Below are 6,000 nucleotides of genomic sequence, written 5' to 3'. Positions count from 1 at the left end.
TTGCCAATTCCATTATAAATTCAGTTGGTATTTTCATTGGTTTGTTTCTGCTATCTAAAAAAGAGGATAACACCGCCAGTCCTTCATCTTGTGGTATTTGGGTAGATAAAGATACCACATCTAAGGTCACTAAAAGATGTTTATTTTCTTCAAAATTCATTGTTTCAAGTTTGTTAATAAAATCTGTGGTATCCTGGAGGAACGATTTGACTTTCACCATGAAAGGTTTTAAAAAATAGTCCACAAATTTTGAAATGGGTTCCATTAACGACTCGCGACCCGAAACTATTGGTCTTCCTGGCGGGCAAGCTTCATCTTTGTGTACCTTAGGAAGTAGGTAAAACATTGGTATTCTTGGATGTTTGTTTTGTAGGAACTCGTATTCTTTTTTGCCTAGAAAGCCTTGATCGTATCCAACTTTTAAGATATTGAAAAGTTGTCCTTGTAATTCCCATGTGGGATCTTTTGAGATCTTCTTGTAGCATTCTCTATCACAAAGCTGTTTATTTACTTCGGCTGTATACTGGGGAATACCCCAGACCACAATCGAACCGCATTTATTGGCCTGTTTTATTGTTATTGTTAAATCATTCTTCAGATTGAGAAGAGCCTCCTTTTGGATTTTGGAAATATTAGGTTTCACAAATCTTTTTTTATTTTTCCCAAATTCAGCAATTGCCGATAGTACAGTTTTTTCAAAAGTAATTACCTCTTTGGGGATCTTACCAGATGGCGGACAGAAAGTGGATTTCTTCTTAAATCCTGTTGTTTCAACAGAGCTTGATGAAGGGTGCTCTGCAAAAAAGGTTTATAAACAGATTTTTCTGCAGAATTCTATAACTTCTGCCTTTAGTTGCACAAAATTGGTATTCCGTGTCGGAACAAAGGTTAGTCCTTTCTCTAAAATGCTTAATTCTGCATCTGTCAAAACTTTGTTCGAAAAATTATAGATAGACGATCTATTTAGTTTTTGTAATTCTGTCACCTTGTTGACATTTCCCATGGTTGGTTGTTGAATCCTATCCTGCCTCGTGTCTTTTGCTGGCCTCTTCCTAAAAAAGAAGGCTGCTGTTGTTGTTGTTGATGTTGAAAATTCTGTTGGAGATTGCCCGTCTATTAAACCCTAGATGGCTGCTACTATTTTCCGTTTCGTTACCACTGGAAGAGGAGGATGTTTCCGAAAATGTGATGAAATTATTTTTCGATCTCCCCTGATATTCTGGGAAAAATCTTCGTGCCTCTACTCTTGAGTAGAAATCTGTTTGGAGATAAGGATAAACTTTGTCCAAGGAAAAGTTCTTCTTGTCTTTTTCAAATTTCGTGCCTTTTTGATTTATTGTATAATCCTTAAAATCAAGAATCTCTTTTTCCACTTTGTCTAACAATGCCTTTGAGTCCGTGATCATTTGATTTGTTTTAATTTAATTGGTTAAAAAAGGTCATCAATCAAAATTGGCACCTGAAATAAAACCTTGATAAGACGCTAATGGATGCACCACTTTTTGCTTTTAAGAAGGATAAAAGCATCGCCAATCAGATAGTGCGAGCAGCACTTCCAAAACCAAAAACAGCCACCCTTCGCGATTATGTGGGCCTCTCCCCAGTGAAAGGTCACCACAAATGTGGAACTTGCATTTGTTGTGAATCAACGTTGGAAGCTGACTTGTTCACCCATAATGCAATTCATTGGAAACACAAGACGTTTTCTAATTGCAAGTGCAAGAATGTAGTGTATGGGATTATGTGCCCATGTATGAAATTATACATAGGGAAGATCAATCAGGAAGTACGTCACAGAATCTCACAGCACAAACCTAGAATTCGAAAGAATGTGCAAACGGCCCCATTAGTGAATCACTGGCAGACAAACACAAATACAGAAAAAGATTTAAAATGGACTGTTATCTCAAAGGTCGAACAGGATTTTAGAGGTGGAAATCTGGATGTGAAATTAACAAAACGCGAAGCAATGCTAATTATCAGATTCAATATAGCTATCAATGGGCTAAATGAACTTTCAGAAATGTGCAAACTGTAAGTAATATTGAGTCGCCCACATGTTTTATGACTTGTAAACAGTGCAGAGTTTATTACTGCGAGGAGTTAACTGCACAGTCGATATTCATTTATATATACATATTATAACAGTCCAGAGCCAGGCAGTTGCTGCATGAAACGTTAGGATTAACAAATCATGCAAAGCATTCGAAGAACCTTTGTATGGGGCCAATCCTAACTACTATTATCAGAATTCCTGGGACGGTGATGTAATCACGCTCGTGTTCAAAATAGTTCCCGCCCTCACAACGCTAGTGATTCGATTCTACGGCGAACTGCCAAACATTTCAACCCGTTTGCAAACTTGATACTGTAATTTGAGGTAAGAGCAGCGATAGTTTTAATTCTTCAACTGCGTGAAAGAGTTCGGTGCAAGCAGCTTGTATAACTGCCACGTCTTTTAAACAACAAGCGCTAATTGAATTGTATCGTCTGTTCTTCTCCAGAAAGTCGCCGAACGCCACTGGCATTTTCGCAATTATTTTCAAGCGGACGACAGGCAGAATATAAAGTAGCTTAAATTATGGATAAACACGCTCGGCGAACGGCCAGATTTAGTTGTGTTTAATAATAATATTAGGAGCAACGTTTAATCGCTACATTTGTAACGTAGCCCTTTTTCTTCTTAGTACTAAGCTGCCACGCCCCTTCACCGCGGGTGCCAGCACACTCGTTTTTTCAGCGGAGAAACGGACATTAAATAAGGTACTGGTCATTTTTGAACAAATAGAATATTGTGAACTACATCAAAGTTTTGGCCCTTCTAAATACGAGGTATATATATGTCTTCCAAACAGATATGTTAAATCATCATATCCATCTGCAACTGGCTTTCTGCCACTATCGATCTGCTACAAGTAAGAGCTAAATACTTATAACTTTTATATTTTGTCTATATAAGTGTGGTTTGTACACAGACTTAACAACTGAATGAATGAGACTGTGACAGAATGATTGTTTTTTAGGTGCGACAGTTTGGAGAAACTGAAACGTTCTTTGGTCGGCTGATCATTGAGCATCTGAAAAGGTAAGGGTTTTTGAACAGATGAGGGCTGCAGAGATAGGGGTCCTTAAGGTCAATTACTAAGACAAGGATATTTCTCCTTCTTGTTTTCCAGCTATTCTGGTCCTGATGAGAATTCCCAAAAACTTGGAGGGATTCGAAACGCATAGACCGTTGTTGTTAAGGCCAATCCAAGACCAAAATTGTATATATTTTTGATTTAGAGAAATCTTTTGTGTTGATGGCCTTGCAGTTTATTGCAAAAAGTTGTTGCTTGGCATTTTTGTTGTAAATTTGTGAGGTATTGTTATATGTTGGTATGACAGGTGTGTTTATTGATAGAATGAATGAAGTTTTGAATCAGTCAGGATATATGGGAAAATGAGAGTTTGTTTAATTGTGGTTTGAATGTTAATAAATATGTGCTGTCGTTATTTGTAAGGATTAAAAGGGTGTGTTGAGAGATATGTTTTACTAAAAATTGAAGATGTTTTGCGGTGTTCAAATCTTTTTTATGTATTAATGAAAAAATATTGGGATTAAATCCAACGGAATAGGCAGTTGCTGTGTCATAGTTTTTCTTCAATGCACGTTTGAAAGAATTTTGATGTACTAGCAGTATTGGCATTTTCATTGTTTTGTGATTATAGTTGGCTTGGCCTTGCTGCTTAGTAGCCAAACCCTTTATTGGTTTCTTGCCACGGATTGTCAGCTGCTCTCCGGGGTCACTGTTTTGCCCAGGGGTATCTCTGATCACTCCTTCGTCTCCCTCCGCCTTGGTACCTCCTTTGCAGACACCCGTACGTCATGGCGGATGAATGCCTGGTTCCTGCAGGATGCCGAATTTGTCACGGCCCTCGGGCGGGAGCTGAGGCTTTATTTCTCATCCAATACGGGCTCTGTCTCCTCGCCGGGAACATTGTGGAAGGCCGGCAAGGCTGTCCTACGTGGGGTGGCTAGAGGCCTGGTTCACGCGAGGCGTAAGGAACAGACCGCACGACTCGAGCAGCTGGAGGCCCAGGCGGCGCAGTTGGAGGAGGTCCAGGCTGCCAGCGACAGCGACAACTCCACTCTGCAACTTGCGCTGCTCCGCGAAGAGATCTGTCAGATCTTGCTAGAGTCTGCTAAGATGCTGTGGCGCTCCTCGGTGGCGCGTGTGTATGGCTGGGGTGACAAACACGGCAAACTACTTCACAATTTAGTGTCCTATCCCAAAGCCAACCGCATTATTCCCGAGATTCGGGCTGAGACTGGAGCCCATCACGTCACATCCCTAGCCATCGCCCGAACCTTCGCCGGATATTATGCGGCCCTCTATGCGGCCTGCCCTCCTCGGAGCTCCTTGGTGGATTGGTTGGCTCGGACTGATACTCACCTGCCATGCCTTTCCCGGACGGCCTCGGAAGCTTTGGACCTCCCCTTCACCCCGGAAGAGATCCATGGGGCTATCTCACTGCTGCACTCCGGCAAGACGCCTGGGCCCGACGGATACCCCCAAGAATACTATGCGGCCTATCGCGACATATTGGTCCCACACTTAACAGCTCTATTCGAACACGTGGTAGATGAGGAGTCGTTCCCACCAGAGACGGATGTGGCCACCATTGAAGTCATCCCAAAGACATAGCCGCCCTCCCTTGACTGTGCGGATTACTGCCCTATTTCCCTCATTAATACAGAAGTCAAAATCTTCGCCACTGTGATAGCCCAACGGCTCCGTCCCCACCTGCAGGACCTGGTCCATCCGGATCAATGCGGTTTTATGCCTGCCCGGGGTACCCGGCATTGCATACGCCGCCTACACCTCGCCCTTGCACATCGCCATCAGCTCCCCCGTACCTGGCGTTGCTTTTTATAGATTTCGAAAACTTTCGATATGGTGGACTGGAGTTACCTTGATGGGGTGTTGGAGAGGATGGGTTTCGGCCTCCCTTTCCGGCGCTTTATCCGGGTCCTCTACTCTAGACCCAGGGCACGGGTCCTTATTAATGGCGTGTTATCTGAGACATTCCCCATCCGGAGGGGCACCCGACAGGGTTGCCCGCTCTCGCCGCTTCTATTCGCTTTGGCGATGGAGCCTCTGGCCTCTCTCATCTGTCAAGACTCCTTCATCCGAGGCTGGGCCTGGGATCCGAGCCACACTGACAAGATAGCCCTGCATGCCGATGACATCCTCCTGTTCTTGGCGGACACAGAGAACTCTGGCCCGCGCTGTTTGGACGCCCTCTCAGCCTTTGAACGGGTCTCCGGCCTCAGGCTCAACCCGGCGAAATCCACGCTGGTCTCCCTTCATCCATCCCGGGCATGCTTTGACTGGTAAATGAATTTCCCATTACGCAGGCAATCGTTCAAGTACTTGGGGGTGTGGGTTGCCCTCCTCCCAGAGCTTGAATGGGCCCTGAACATCAGGCCCTTGGTCGCCAGGGCCAAAGCCGACCTCAGGAAGTGGCAGTCCCTCCCCCTCAACCCCCTGGGCAGGAGTGCCCTTTTCAAAATTATGGTCCTCCTCCGCTTCCTGTACATCCTACAGAATATTAACGCCCAACTCCCGAGCAGTTGGTTCCGGGAGATGGACGGCGTCTTCACTCGGTTTTTATGGGGTGGCGGGAGGCCGCGATTATCCCTGGCACACTGCCGCATCCCTCCCTATGACGGGGACATGGGGGTCACTAATCTGCACCTCTACTACTTGGCCACGAGGCTCATTGTGATCCACGACTGGTTCGCAGGTGGCTGGTCCGACCTGGCGTATCGGGTGGAACTCAGGTCAATGGACCTTACGCAGGTTCAAGCTTATCTGTATGGAAGCCCAGTGTCACAGTCTCTCTTCCCCCGTCACTAGGACGGTACTAATGGCCTGGCACACCGCACTACGCCACGTAAAGTGGGATCAGACACTCCCCAGACGGACGCCCCTGTGGAGCGGAGCATGGTTGAGG

At 44.9% G+C, this 6,000-nt stretch overlaps 1 long non-coding RNA gene across 2 annotated transcripts in view; it reads left to right on the top strand.

The window, feature by feature from the left end:
• The first annotated feature begins 2,258 nt into the window (after positions 1-2,258).
• LOC146835231 (uncharacterized) overlaps positions 2,259-6,000 on the top strand; it is a 30,825-nt gene continuing 27,083 nt past the window's right edge. The window contains exons 1-5 of one of the 2 annotated variants that reach the window (XR_014960694.1): positions 2,259-2,380; positions 2,688-2,763; positions 2,856-2,915; positions 3,024-3,085; positions 3,177-3,266. This is a non-coding gene — a long non-coding RNA (uncharacterized LOC146835231). Of the gene's footprint in view, positions 2,381-2,687; positions 2,764-2,855; positions 2,916-3,023; positions 3,086-3,176; positions 3,586-6,000 lie in introns of those variants that run through there. The other variant, XR_014960693.1, reaches the window with a different exon arrangement.

This window comes from Triturus cristatus, chromosome 4_2, assembly GCF_964204655.1.
Source record: "Triturus cristatus chromosome 4_2, aTriCri1.1, whole genome shotgun sequence".
Classification (NCBI taxonomy): Eukaryota; Metazoa; Chordata; class Amphibia; order Caudata; family Salamandridae; genus Triturus; species Triturus cristatus.
This window is presented reverse-complemented; position numbering and strand designations above follow the sequence as displayed.